This window comes from Salvelinus alpinus, chromosome 4, assembly GCF_045679555.1.
Source record: "Salvelinus alpinus chromosome 4, SLU_Salpinus.1, whole genome shotgun sequence".
NCBI classification, from domain to species: domain Eukaryota; kingdom Metazoa; phylum Chordata; class Actinopteri; order Salmoniformes; family Salmonidae; genus Salvelinus; species Salvelinus alpinus.
Window position 1 is genome coordinate 32,086,400 of NC_092089.1, and position 15,299 is coordinate 32,101,698.

The 15,299-nt window shown below is 49.2% G+C and overlaps 1 long non-coding RNA gene across 1 annotated transcript; it reads right to left on the reverse strand.

The window, feature by feature from the left end:
* Positions 1–4,406: 4,406 nt before the first annotated feature.
* On the reverse strand, positions 4,407–7,320 carry LOC139572341 (uncharacterized). The gene is made up of 2 exons (XR_011674385.1): positions 7,183–7,320; positions 4,407–5,048 (listed from the first exon to the last, which is right to left on the reverse strand). It is a non-coding gene; the product is annotated as an uncharacterized lncRNA (long non-coding RNA).
* Positions 7,321–15,299: the final 7,979 nt, after the last annotated feature.

Genomic DNA, 15,299 nt, shown 5'->3' on the forward strand with positions numbered 1-15,299 from the left:
TCTATCCCTTCCTTACAGATCTATACATATGAGCTCCTCCAGATAAGGCCAGAGCAGTGGCAACTTAAAATAGAGATGGTTTAGAAAATGATGGCTGACTGACTGAGGGAAAGGTTTACCAGTTAATAGGTTGATTCAGTTACTGATTTCATTATTAATTGGTCAGCAGGGATTTTTGCCTCCACACTTTGTGTTCCAATGATTTGAGACTGTTGGATGACTCGTGAGTTAATTCAATTATTGATCAATGATTGATTGATTCAGCCAATGTCACAATTACTGTTTCTGCATCCCAGTTCTCTCCAAACCTTCCTCATCTCATCTCCCTCATCTTTCACTGATAGGTAAAAAGACAGGTGTCAGCCATCTGGTGAATCCCTCTCAGATCAGTGAAGTTAAATGATAAAATGCTCTTTATGACTGTTTTGGCATAGCATTTAATCATTATTATTCCTGTCCTGTGTGTGTTTGTTCATATGCATCTTATTGTGTGTGTGTTTGTGTTGCAAGGTTATTATAGTAAAACTGAAACTAAACTAAAAACAAATCATAAAAACTATTTTGTAAACAAAAATAAAATGTACAAATCTGTTTAAAAAAGCAAAACTATAATGAAACCATTATCTTTCTCCAAAACTTAATAAAAACACAGTTATTATTATTTTTTAATCAAAATGTTTGGCGGAGGTTTTCAAGCTTTTTTTCCTCCTAACGGGGTTTTCAAGTTTTTGAATCTGGTGGGTCACATTGAGATTGGGCGTGTAGGCTCAAAGTCAATGAGTAAAGTTTGGCAAGGTGGGCAAGGTGCAACTAATGTGGTTTTTCAACAGCAAGGCTCAGAGCAACATGGTTTTCCATTCTCTCTGTCTCCAACCCAAATATCACACACTCAACATGTATCATGTGTGCACATCGTACAATCCAGGCCCAATCCCAAAATGGACCCCTAAAGCTTACTTTTGATGCAGGTTGACATGGGAGTGTCCCATCTTGTCCTGTCAAATGTTTAGACGCTCGTCTGTCTGTCCCCGCTGTGCGTGTGAGTAGCCATAGCAACTGCTCCGTTTGGCTGCTGCTCACGAGACAGTTGCCTGTACACAGCTGATAACAGCCACTTTATGAGATGTGGCAATGAAGGCAGCCCTTGCACTTACTTACCCAGAATTGGATGAACTCATGGATATGGACATGTGTAACTGTGTACGTCTCCGAGCTCATCTGAGGTAAAGTAGGGAGTGGCTACAACTGGAGCGAGGCGCGAGAGTGAGCCAACAGAAGCGGGAGGGGGTAAATTAACATAAAAAAAAGATATATATTATTAAGTAAACTATATTAGGCCTACACAGTTGACTCCCATTCATGCTAGAATTCCGCAAGACCCCCGGGAGTCCTGTTCCCATGTCAATCTCTAGTGGAGATCTGAGAGGATATGAATTGTGTAAGCAATGGTGAAACTTCCACACAGCCTATCAGAGGGCAAGGTGAATCTATTACCATATTGCTTACACCTGTCAAATCCTCTCCTATCTCTACTAGTGCACAGGGTGCTGGGAGAATCGCAGCAAAGTTAGTTCCTGTTTCAGTCATGTCAAGAATAATGATTGGTTGACAATAGAGGCTCCCACAATGCAAGCCATGGTTGCTGGAAGAAGTTGGTGAAGAGCAACTGCAGAAACTTTCCATTAACTGCAGTAAAAACTTCACAACCTTTGATCACATGATTTTTGTAAAGTTCATGCGGTCAACATGTAGGCGCAAGTAGGAGAATGTTTATCTTCATAATGAAGCACACTTTTAAAGGTGAACAACAATGCAAGATGACATTGCCAACAGCAGCACAGCGAATATTGGGCGTGTTCGAGCGAATAGATTTTGTCTAGTCAAGATCAACGATGGTCACCGCCTTTCAAAGTGTGTTGCATTATTGGGCAAAAAAATGTCCAACTTGCGCCTACATGTCGACTGCATGAACTTTACAAAGCCATGTGATCAAATGTCATCTTCAAGTCGCTACAGTTGTTTCTCACCAACTGCACCATGCAGTCAACTCCTGGCTAGTGGGAGACACTATTTGTCAACCAATCATTAGGGTGTTTTTGGTTGACCCACTTGAACGTGACCAAAGACATGACTGAAACCAGAATCAACTTTGCAGCGATTCTAAAGCTACAAGCAGAACAAAATGAAAGTGATATTTGAGACCTCTCTCTCACCAATTCATTGTACAAACATTATGTTTTCAGTTTGTGTTTGATATGTTTATTTTTACATTTATAAAGAAAAACCTTTATAAACAATAGCAACTACAGTGCCTTCGGGAAAGTATTCAGACCCCTTGACTTTTTCCACATTTGTTATGTTACAGCCTTATTCTAAAATTTATTAAATTGTATTTTTTCCTCCAATTCTTTTTGCCATTTTTTTGCCAGCTCTGTTAAAAAACTGAAATGTCACATTTACATAAGTATTCAGACCCTTTACTCAGTACTTTGTTGAAGCACCTTTAGCAGCGATGACAGCATTGAGTTTTCTTGGGTATGATGCTACAAGCTTGACATACCTGTATTTGGGGAGTTTCTCCCATTCTTCTATGCAGCTCCTCTCAAGCTCTGTCAGGTTGGATGGGGATCGTTGCTGCACAGCGATTTTCAGGTCTCTCCAGAGATGTTCGATCGGGTTCAAGTCCGGGCTCTGGCTGGGTCACTCAAGGACATTCAGAGACTTGTCCCAAAGCCACTCCTGCATTGTCCTGGCTGTACTCTTAGGGTAGTTGTCCTATTGGAAGGTGAACCTTCGCCTCCAGTCTGAGGTCCTGAGCGCTCTGGAACAGGTTTTCATCAAGGATCTCTCTGTACTTTGCTCCGTTCATCTTTGCCTCAATTCTGACTAGTCCCCCAGTCCCTGCCACTGAAAAACATCCCCAAAGCATGATGTAGCCACCACCATGCCTCACCGTAGGGATGGTGCAAAGTTTCCTCCAGATATGACGCTTGGCATTCAGGCCAAAGAGTTCAATCTTGGTTTCATCAGACCAGATAATCTTGTTTCTCATGGTCTGAGTCTATAGGTGCCTTTTGGCAAACTCCAAGCGGGCTGTCATGTGCCTTTTACTGAGGAGTGGTTTCCGTCTGGCCACTCTACCATAAAGGCCTGATTGGTGGAGTGCTGCAGAGATGGTTGTCCTTCTGGAAGGTTCTCCCATCTTCACAGAGGAACTCTGGAGCTCTGTCAGAGTGACCATCAGGTTCTTGGTCATCTCCCTGACCAAGGCCCTTCTACCCCGATTGCTCAGTTTGGCCGGGCAGCCAGCTCTAGGAAGGGTCTTGGTGGCTCCAAACTTCTTCCATTTAAACATGATTGAGGCCACAGTGTTCTTGGGGACCTTCAATGCTGGATAAATGTTTAGGTACCCTTTCCCAGATCTGTGCCTCGACACAATCCTGTCTCGGAGCTCTACGGACAATTCCTTTGACCTCATGGCTTGCTTTTTGCTCTGACATGCACTGTCATGATTGGAAAGGCACACACCTGTCTATATAAGGTCCCACACCTTATATAGACAGGTGTGTGCCTTTCCAAATCATGTCCAATCAATTGAATTTACCACAGATGGACTCCAATCGAGGTGTAGAAACATCTCAAGGATGATCAATGGAAACAGGATACACCTGAGCTTAATTTAGAGTCTCATAGTCTCATAGTAAATAAGGTTTGTCATTTTTAATACATTTGGTTAAAAAAATGTAGACCTATTTTTGCTTTGTCATTATGGGGTTTTGTGTGTAGATTGCTGAGGATTTGTTTCATTTAATCCATTTTAGAATTAGGATGTAATGTAACAAAATGGAGAAAAAGTCTAGGGGTCTGAATACTTTCCGAAGGCACTGTATGTTGACACTGCCATGTTGAGCTGAGCCTTGCTGTTGAAAAACCACTACAGTGTCCGACTTTCGGCTGTCGCCAATGCACTTCTCCGACTTCCCTTCTTGACTTTTGTCTACAGTCGGCTTCGTTAGCCTTACTATTCGAACACACCCAATGAGATGAGCGTGATGCAAGACTGCTCTCACACAGTCACACAGAGTATCTGCGCATGTGCACAGGTTGGCTTCATGCTGCTACATCTTTGTAGCTACAGGACCAAAATTGACCCACTACTACTGTTTGCATTGTGCATCTACGTCAACTTGCTACCATGATTACGGATAGTCCTGAATTAATCGTGAATAATGATGAGTGAGAAAGTTACAGATGCACAAATATCATTCCCGCAAGACATGCTAACCTCTCACCATTACAATAACAGGGGAGGTTAGCATTTTTGGGTGGGTTATGATGTTTATGCCTCTGTAACTGTAAGGGGTGCGTAACTGGTGGCATCGAAGTCAGACGCAGGAAAGCAGAACTGGGGACTAACCGGAGCAGTTTAATATACATAATATACCACCGGCATCCAGAATAATAAAGAATGGGTACAAAACCCGATGCGCACCAGATAACAAATGTGCACAAGCACTTACAACAAACAATACCACACAAAGACATGGGGGGAACAGAGGGTTAAATACACAACACGTAATGAGGGAATGAAAACCAGGTGTGTGGGAAAACAAGACAAAACAAATGGAAAATGAAAAATGGATCGGCGATAGCTAGAAGACCGGTGATGTCGACCGCCGAACACCGCCCGAACAAGGAGAGGAACCGACTTCGGTAGAAGTCGTGACAGTACCCCCCCTTGACGCGCCGCTCCAGCAGCGCGCCGACAACGGCCTCGGGGACGACCCGGAGGGCGAGGTGCAGGGCGATCCGGACGGAGACGGTGGAACTCCCGCAGCATTGAAGGGTCCAACACGTCCTCCACCGGAACCCAGCATCTCTCCTCCGGACCATTCCCCTCCCAGTCCACGAGGTACTGAAGGCCCCTCGCCTGACTCCTCGAATCCAGTATGGAACGAACGGAGTACGCCGGGGGCCCCTCAATGTCCAGAGGGGGCGGAGGAACCTCCCGCACCTCAGACTCCTGGAGCGGGCCAGCCACCACCGGCCTGAGGAGAGACACATGGAACGAGGGGTTAATACGGTAATCGGGGGGAAGCTGTAACCTGTAACTCACCTCGATCAGTTCCTCAGGACTTTAAATGGCCCCACAAACCACGGACCCAGCTTCCGGCAGGGCAGGCGGAGGGGCAGGTTTCGGGTCGGGAGCCAGACCCGGTCCCCCGGTGCGAAAACCGGGGCCTCACTGCGGTGACGGTCTGTGCCGGCTTTCTGCCGCAGCACGGCGCGCTGAAGGTGAACATGGGCGGCGTCCCATGTTTCCTCCGCGCGCCGGAACCAGTCGTCCACCGCAGGAGCCTCAGTCTGACTCTGATGCCAAGGAGCCAGAACCGGCTGATACCCCAGTACGCACTGGAAGGGGGAGAGGTTAGTGGAGGAGTGGTGGAGCAAGTTCTGGGCCATCTCTGCCCAGGGCACGAACGCTGCCCACTCCCCCGGCCGGTCCTGGCAATAAGACCTCAGAAACCTACCACATCCATCCCACAACTCTCTCCACCTGCCCGTTACTCTCGGGGTGAATACCCGAGGTAAGGCTGATCGAGACCCCCAGACGTTCCATGAACGTAACCACTGGCATCCAGAATAATAAAGAATGGGTACAAAACCCGACGCGCACCAGACAACAAATGTGCACAAGCACTTACAGCAAACAATACCACACAAAGACATGGGGGGAACAGAGGGTTAAATACACAACACGTAATGAGGGAATGAAAACCAGGTGTGTGGGAAAACAAGACAAAACAAATGGAAAATGAAAAAATGGATCGGCGATGGCTAGAAGACCGGTGACGTCGACCGCCGAACACCGCCCGAACAAGGAGAGGAACCGACTTCGGTAGAAGTCGTGACAGTAACTTTCTCCCTCATCATTATTCAAGAGTAATTCAGGCCTATCCATAATCATGGTAGCATCCACATTAATGTAGAAGTGTTTAGAAACATATTATATTCTTATTTACAATAAAAGTGACTCCAAAATTGACACAATACATTATTTATCATTCATTTCTATTGGGCACAAAATAATCTGAAACACAACCAAAACAAACAGCAAATGCATCCAACAAGTTTGTACAGTTACTCTTTGGGCTAGGTGGGACGCTAGCGCCTCATCTCGACAACATCCGGTGAAATTGCAGAGCGCGAAATTTTAAATACAAAAATCGTAATATTAAACATTCATGAAAATACAAGTGTCTGTCACGTTCCTGACCTATTTTTATGTTATTTTGATTATGTTTAGTTGGTCAGGGCGTGAGTTGGGGTGGGCATTGTATGTTGTGTGTGTTTGGTTAGTCTATGGGTGTTGTATGTGTATGGGATAGTGTTTGTTAGGTTGTCTAGTTATGTCTATGGCTGCCTAGATTGGGTCTCAATCAGAGACAGCTGTCATTCATTTGTCTCTGATTGGGAGCCATATTTAAGGTAGCCATAGGCAGTAGGCTTTTGTGGGTGTTTGTTTCCTGTGTCAGTGTTTGGACCACACAGGACTGTTTTGAGGTATGTCACGTTTGTTGTTTTGTAGTTTGTAGTGTTTTCTTGTTATTTACATTAAACATGTACAATTATCAATCCGCATCTTGGTCCGATCCATGCTCCTCCTCGTCTGAGGAGGAGAACGACTTTGACAGCCATTACAGTGTCATCATAAAAGCTTAACTTCTTGTTAATCCAGCCACTTTGTCAGATTTCAAAAAGGCATTATGGCGAAAGCATACCATGCGATTATCTGAGGACAGCACTCCACATACAAAAGCATTAAAAACATTTTCCAAACCAGCAGAGGCATCACAAAAGTCAGAAATAGCGCTAAAATATATCACTTAACTTTGAAGATCTTCCTCTGTATGCAATCCCAAGGGTCCCAGCTACACAACAAATGGTCGTTTTGTTCTATAAAGTCCTTCTTTGTATCCTAAAAAAGTCAGTTTAGTTGGCACGTTTGATTCAGTAATCCACCCGTTCCACTCATGCATACAAAGCAATCCCAAAAGCAATCCCAAAAGTTACCAATAAACTTCGTCCAAACAAGTCAAACAACGTTTCTAATCAATCCTCAAGTACACTAATATGTAAATAAATGATACAATTTAAGACGGAATGTAATATGTTCAATACCGGAAATAAATAACGAAGTGCGCACCCTCATCCACGCGCGCCACAGACTACAGTCCAAAATGAGAGCCACATTGAAAAACTACAACTACTAAGTCATAAAAAAAAAAACAAGCCTGAAAACCTTTCTAAAGACTGTTGACATGTAGTGGAAGCCATAGGACCTGCAATCTGGGAGGATTTCCTTTGAATATTGTAACGGTAGTCGTCATATTCCTCCTCCTCAGACGAGGAGAGGAGAGAGGGATCGGAAGACCAATGTGCAGCGAGGTATGTAGACATCATGAATTTATTTACAAGCGACGAACACTGACACGAACTATACTTGAAATAATCAAAATAACAAACGACGTAGACGAAACCTGAACATGGAACTTACATAAAGACACGAAAGAACTCACGAACAGGAATAGACTACATAAAACGAACAAACCGAAAACAGCCCCGTGTGGTGCACAGACACAGACACGGAAGACAATCACCCACAAACAAACAGTGTGAACAGCCAACCTATATATGGTTCTCAATCAGAGGAAAACGTCAAACACCTGTCTCTGATTGAGAACCATATAAGGCTAATTTCAAGTGCCCTAAACATAGAAAACACAAAACATACAATGCCCACCCCAACTCACGCCCTGACCAACTAAACATATACAAAAATAACATAAAATAGGTCAGGAACGTGACAGAAACCCCCCCCCCCTTAAGGTGCGAACTCCGGACGCACCACAAAAAAGTCTAGGGGAGGGTCTGAGTGGGCATCTGTCCACGGTGGCGGCTCAGGCTCTGGGCGTGGTTCCCATCCCCTCTTAGTCACTACCCGCTTTCGTAGCCTCCTCAAAATGACCACCCTCCATATAACCCCACCTAAATTAAGGGGCATCACCAGGATGAGGGGCAACACCAGAATGGGGGGCAACACCAGACTGGCTGGCGGATCCTGGCTGGCGGAAGGCTCTGGCGGATCCTGGCTGGCTGGCGGGTCCTGGCTGGCTGGCTCTGGCGGATCCTGGCTGGCGGAAGGCTCTGGCTGGTCATGGCTGGATGACGGCTCTGGCTGGTCATGGCTGGATGACGGCTCTGGCTGGTCATGGCTGGATGACGGCTCTGGCTGGTCATGGCTGGATGACGGCTCTGGCTGGTCATGGCTCGCTGACGGCTCTGGACGGTCATGGCTCGCTGACGGCTCTGGACAGTCATGGCTCGCTGACGGCTCTGGACGGTCATGGCTCGCTGACGGCTCTGGACGGTCATGGCTCGCTGACGGCTCTGGACGCTCATGGCTGGCTGACGGCTCTGGACGCTCATGGCTGGCTGACGGCTCTGGACGCTCATGGCTGGCTGACGGCTCTGGACGCTCATGGCTGGCTGACGGCTCTGGACGCTCATGGCTCACTGGCGGTTCTGGACGCTCATGGCTCACTGTCGGCTCTGGCAGATCCTGTCTGGTTGGCGGCTCTGGCAGATCCTGTCTGGTTGGCGGCTCTGGCAGATCCTGTCTGGTTGGCGGCTCTGGCAGATCCTGTCTGGTTGGCGGCTCTGGCAGATCCTGTCTGGTTGGCGGCTCTGGCAGATCCTGTCTGGTTGGCGGCTCTGGCAGATCCTGTCTGACGAATGGCTCTAGCGGCTCCTGACTGACTATCGGCTCTGACGGCTCGGGACAGACGGGCGGCTCTAATGGCTCGGGGCAGACGGATGGCTCAGACGGCGCTGGGGAGACGGATGGCTCAGATGGCGCTGGGGAGACGGATGGCTCAGATGGCGCTGGGGAGACGGATGGCTCAGATGGCGCTGGGGAGACGGATGGCTCAGATGGCGCTGGGGAGACGGATGGCTCAGATGGCGCTGGGGAGACGGATGGCTCTGGCCGGATGAGGCGCACTGTAGGCCTGGTGCGTGGTGCCGGAACTGGAGGCACCGGGCTAAGGACACTCACCTTCATGCTAGTGCGGGGAGCAGGAACAGGGCACACTGACCTCTCGAAGCGCACTCTGTGCCTGGTGCGTGGTACCGGCACTGTTGGCACCGGGCTGAGGGCACGCACATCAGGACTAGTACGGGGAGAAGGAACAGTGTGTACAGGGCTCTGGAGACGCACAGGTGGCTTAGTGCGTGGTGCCGGAACTGGAGGCACTGGGCTGGAGACACGCACCACAGGGAGAGTGCGTGGAGGAGGAACAGGGCTCTGAAAACGCACTGGAAGCCTGGTGCGTGGTGTAGGCACTGTTGGTACTAGGCTGGGGCGGGGAGGTGGCGCCGGAAATACCGGACTGTGCAGGCGTACTGGCTCTCTTGAGCACTGAGCCTGCCCAACCTTACCTGGTTGAATGGTCCCCGTCGCCCTGCCAGTGCGGCGAGGTGGAATAGCCCGCACTGGGTTATGCAGGCGAACCGGGGACACCATGCGTAAGGCTGGTGCCATGTAAGCCGGCCCGAGGAGACGCACTGGAGACCAGACTCGTTGAGCCGGCTTCATGGCACCTGGCTCAATGCCCAATCTAGCCCTACCAGTGCGGGGAGGTGGAATAACCCGCACCGGGCTATGAACACGTACAGGAGACACCGTGCGCTCTACTGCGTAACACGGTGTCCGCCCGTACTCCCGCTCTCCACGGTTAGCCTGAGAAGTGGGCGCAGGTCTCCTACCTGCCCTTGGCCCACTACCTCTTAGCCTCCCCCCAAGACATTTTTGGGTAGTACTCACGGGCTTTTCAGGCTTCCAGCCACGTCTCCTTGCTGCCTCCTCATACCACCGCTGTTGGGCTCTCGCTGCCTCCATCTCCTCACGAGCGCGGCGATATTCCCCAATGTGCGCCCAGTGTCCTTTTCCCTCCAATACTTCGTCCCAAGTCCACGAGTCCTGGTTGCTCTGTTGAGCTCTCCCCCGCCGCTTGGTCCTAGGTTGGTGGGTGATTCTGTAACGGTAGTCGTCATATTCCTCCTCCTCAGACGAGGAGAGGAGAGAGGGATCGGAAGACCAATGTGCAGCGAGGTATGTAGACATCATGAATTTATTTACAAGCGACGAACACTGACACGAACTATACTTGAAATAATCAAAATAACAAACGACGTAGACGAAACCTGAACATGGAACTTACATAAAGACACGAAAGAACTCACGTACAGGAATAGACTACATAAAACGAACAAACCGAAAACAGCCCCGTGTGGTGCACAGACACAGACACGGAAGACAATCACCCACAAACAAACAGTGTGAACAGCCAACCTATATATGGTTCTCAATCAGAGGAAAACGTCAAACACCTGTCTCTGATTGAGAACCATATAAGGCTAATTTCAAGTGCCCTAAACATAGAAAACACAAAACATACAATGCCCACCCCAACTCACGCCCTGACCAACTAAACATATACAAAAATAACATAACATAGGTCAGGAACGTGACAAATATGCCATAGACAAGCATTTGAATGGGTGGTGACCTTGACAACAAAAACATTCCGGATGGATTCTCCTCGGGTTTTCGCCAGCCATATCAGTTCTGTTATACTCATAGACATTATTTTAACCGTTTAGAAACTTCAGAGTGTTTTCTATCCAATGCTACCAATTATATGCATATCCTAGCTTCTGGGCCTGAGTAACAGGCAGTTTACTTTGGGCACGTCAGTCATCCGAACTTCCGAATACTGACCCCTAGTCTTAAGAAGCTCTAGCTAGGAATATGGGACCAAATACTAAACATTTGACTACTTTAATACACATAAATTAATTTGTCCCAATTCTTTTGGTCCCCTAAAATGGGAGGACTATGTACAAAACGGTTCACCTGATATGGATGAAAATACCCTCAAATTAATTCTGACTTTAACCTCATAGTCATTGTTTCATTTCAACCTTTAACCTCATAGTCATTGTTTCATTTCAAATCCAAATTGACGGCGTACAGAGCCAAAACAACAAAAAATATGTCACTTTTTTTGGAGCCCACTGTCAATAATATAACAAAGAAATATACATGTTTTTTGTAACGGCTGTCGAAGTCGTTCTCCTCCTCAGACGAGGAGGAGCATGGATCGGACCAACACGCAGAGTGGGCAGTGCTCATGATAATTTAATAAATCGAAATTGAACACTTACAAATACAAAAACAACAAACGTGACAAAACCGACAACAGTCCCGTGTGGCACGAACACTGACACGAGATACAGGAACAAACACCCACAAAACACACGTGAAACCCCGGCTACCTTAGTATGATTCTCAATCAAGGACAACGATTGACAGCTGCCTCTGTTTGAGAGTCATACCAGGCCGAACACAAAACCCCAACATAGAAAATCACACATAGATAGCCCACCACAACTCACGCCCTGACCAACTAAATAAATACAAGAAAAAGGAAAAACAGGTCAGGAACGTGACATAACCCCCCCCTTAAGGTGCGAACTCCGGGCGCACCAGCATAAAGTCTAGGGGAGGGCCTGGGTGGGCGTCTGTCCATGGTGGCGGCTCTGGCGCTGGTCGTGGTCCCCACCCCACCATAGTCAATCCCCTCTTCCGTAGCCTCCTCCAAATTAACCCCACTAGATTAAGGGGCAGCACCGGACTAAGGGGCAACACCGGACTGAGGGGCAGCACCGGACTGAGGGGCAACACCGGACTGAGGGGCAACACCGGACTGAGGGGCAACACCGGACTGAGGGGCAATACCGGACTGAGGGGCAACACCGGACTGAGGGGCAACACCGGAATGAGGGGCAGCTCCGGACTGAGGGGCAGCTCCTGACTGAGGGGCAGCACCGGACTGAGGGACGGATCCTGGCTGGCTGGCTCTGGCGGATCCTGGCTGGCCGGCTCTGGCGGATCCTGGCTGGACGGCTCTGGCGGATCCTGGCTGGACGGCTCTGGCGGATCCTGGCTGGACGGCTCTGGCGGATCCTGGCTGGACGGCTCTGGCGGGTCCTGGCTGGACGGCTCTGGCGGGTCCTGGCTGGACGGCTCTGGCGGGTCCTGGCTGGACGGCTCTGGCGGGTCCTGGCTGGACGGCTCTGGCGGGTCCTGGCTGGACGGCTCTGGCGGGTCCTGGCTGGACGGCTCTGGCGGGTCCTGGCTGGACGGCTCTGGCGGGTCCTGGCTGGACGGCTCTGGCTGGTCCTGGCTGGACGGCTCTGGCAGATCCTGGCTGGCCGGCTCTGGCTGGTCCTGGCTGGACGGCTCTGGCTGGTCCTGGCTGGACGGCTCTGGCTGGTCCTGGCTGGACGGCTCTGGCTGGTCCTGGCAGGCAGCTCAGACAGCGCTGGGCAGGCAGACAGTTCAGACAGTGCTGGGCAGGCAGACAGTTCAGACAGCGCTGGGCAGGCAGACAGTTCAGACAGCGCTGGACAGGCAGACAGTTCAGACAGCGCTGGGCAGGCAGACAGTTCAGACAGCGCTGGGCAGGCAGGCAGCTCAGACACTGGCTGCGCTGGAGAGGAGGAAGGCTCTGACAGCGCTGGACAGGTGGAAGCAGCTGGAGAGAGAACCCGGAGAGACAGCCTGGTGCGGGGGGCTGCCACCGGAGGACTGGTACGTGGAGGTGGCACCGGGTATACCGGACCGTGAAGGAGGACACGCGCTCTTGAGCACCGAGCCTCCCCAACCTTACCAGGTTGAATGGTCCCCGTAGCCTTGCCAGTGCGGCGAGGTGGAATAGCCCGCACTGGGCTATGCTAGCGAACCGGGGACACCATCTGTAAGGCTGGTGCCATGTACGCCGGCCCGAGGAGACGTACTGGAGGCCAGATATGTTGGGCCGGCTTCATGGCACCCGGCTCGATGCCCAACCTAGCCCTACCAGTGCGGCGAGGTGGAATAGCCCGCACTGGGCTAAGCACGCGTACTGGGGACACCGTGCGCTTTACCGCATAACACGGTGTCTGACCAGTACGACGCCCTCTCACTCCACGGTAAGCACGGGGAGTCGGCTCAGGTATCCTACCCGGCTTTGCCACACTCCGCGTGTGCCCACCCCCAAGAAATTTTTGGGTCTGACTCTCGGGCTCCCAACCGCGTCGCCGCGCTGCCTCCTCATACCAGCGCCTCTCTGCCTTCGCTGCCTCCAACTCCGCCTTGGGACGGCGATAATCCCCTGGCTGAGCCCAGGGTCCTTGATCCTTTTTTGGTGGGTGTTTCTGTAACGGCTGTCGAAGTCGTTCTCCTCCTCAGACGAGGAGGAGCATGGATCGGACCAACACGCAGAGTGGGCAGTGCTCATGATAATTTAATAAATCGAAACTGAACACTTACAAATACAAAAACAACAAACGTGACAAAACCGACAACAGTCCCGTGTGGCACGAACACTGACACGAGATACAGGAACAAACACCCACAAAACACACGTGAAACCCCGGCTGCCTTAGTATGATTCTCAATCAGGGACAACGATTGACAGCTGCCTCTGATTGAGAATCATACCAGGCCGAACACAAAATCCCAACATAGAAAATCACACATCGATAGCCCACCCCAACTCACGCCCTGACCAACTAAATAAATACAAGAAAAAGGAAAAACAGGTCAGGAACGTGACATTTTTATAAAACTTAAACTAAATAAAAACTAGTAAATCACATCTGAAAACCAACTGAAACTAAACAAAAATGTATTTTTGAAAAAAATAAAATAAATACATACTCATAAAAACGCAAAACTATAATAACCTTTGTGTGTGTGTGTGTGTGTGTGTGTGTGTGTGTGTGTGTGTGTGTGTGTGTGTGTGTGTGTGTGTGTGTGTGTGTGTGTGTGTGTGTGTGTGTGTGTGTGTGGAAGAGGTGTAGAGAGGAGTGAGCCGGATAGGAGCCATATTAAAATGAGAAGGTAGTTTTAGATCATTAAACAGTGGGAAGGATGCCAGCAGCATCATACCACCTCTTAATTAAATGTCATGTGCCGGGGTCACAGGTCAGGAAAATGTCCACTCAGAGGAGGTAAATGATGGACCCGTCCTAGCCCACTCTCTAGTTTTTTACCATGTTTTGAAGTTATACCGTGTTTGTTTACAATGACATTGTTCACAAACAGTGGAGTAAAACAAGCTTATATTTTGGGTCCTGATGTGGTTACAGTTAAACTAAGCTCATGAGGCATTTCCAAATAATATTCTTTAAGAATCAATAGCTATATATCATTAATTTACAAGTCCCTAAACGGATATAGCAATTGCAGATTGCTCCTTTAAGGTTTGGCTTGGGTTAGCATTTGTGTTAACAGGTTAAGTTTAGGGTGAAAGTTACAGTAAGATTATGATTCGCGTTTGAAAAGTGCATTTGTGTTTTGAAAGCACAGCACCCCCTTCGTCCTCTCTACCATGGCCAGATAGATAGTGTTGACCCTCCTCCTCCTCTTCCCTTCCCCATCTCCCCCCACCACCCCACTGGACTCCTCTGATCTAACGTTCAGTCCAATCATCAGAAAAGCTGAAGGATTTGGGTCACACCTCCGTCTAGCTCGGAAAAAACACAGAAAGTAATAGTCAGGGATTTTAGACTTCAACTTTGTCCTCCATCAAGGATGTATTGTTCTCACACAGTCTCACAGCAGCACAACAGCTGTCAGAAGTCATTGCAATACATAAAGAGCTACATGGTTATTTAGCCTGCAACAAGGTGTATGTATGTCTCTGTGTGTCTGTCTATGAATAAAGTGGGGAGAGAGGCTCCTGTGGGTTGTGATGGGAGGGAGGTTTAGGCTGTGTAATCTGGTGTGTAGGGGAGGATCAGAGACTGATGGGATGGTGAGACACTGAGCCATTGATTGGACCTGCTTTCTTATTGATACCACCAGAGGACTGCCGTCAGGGGTGTAGTGGCAGGAAGGAGGGAGAAGGGAGGGAGGGGGAGTGCATGTGTGTGGTTGCATGTGCGTGTCTTTGTGTGCATACTCAAGTGAGTGTGCGTATTACTCTGTGTGTGTGTTTGTGTGAGTAGTGGGATGTGAATTCCCCAGTGAGCTGGATGAAACAGAGCGCTCACTTCTCCTTATGGAATCCTCATCCCCCGTTGTCAGGCAGTATTCCCTCGGGAGACACATTCTCCAGCGAGACATCGTTAGGCGCTCTGGATGGCGTTGCGGACCGTGCCGGCCACTGCAGAACGAACAAGACTAT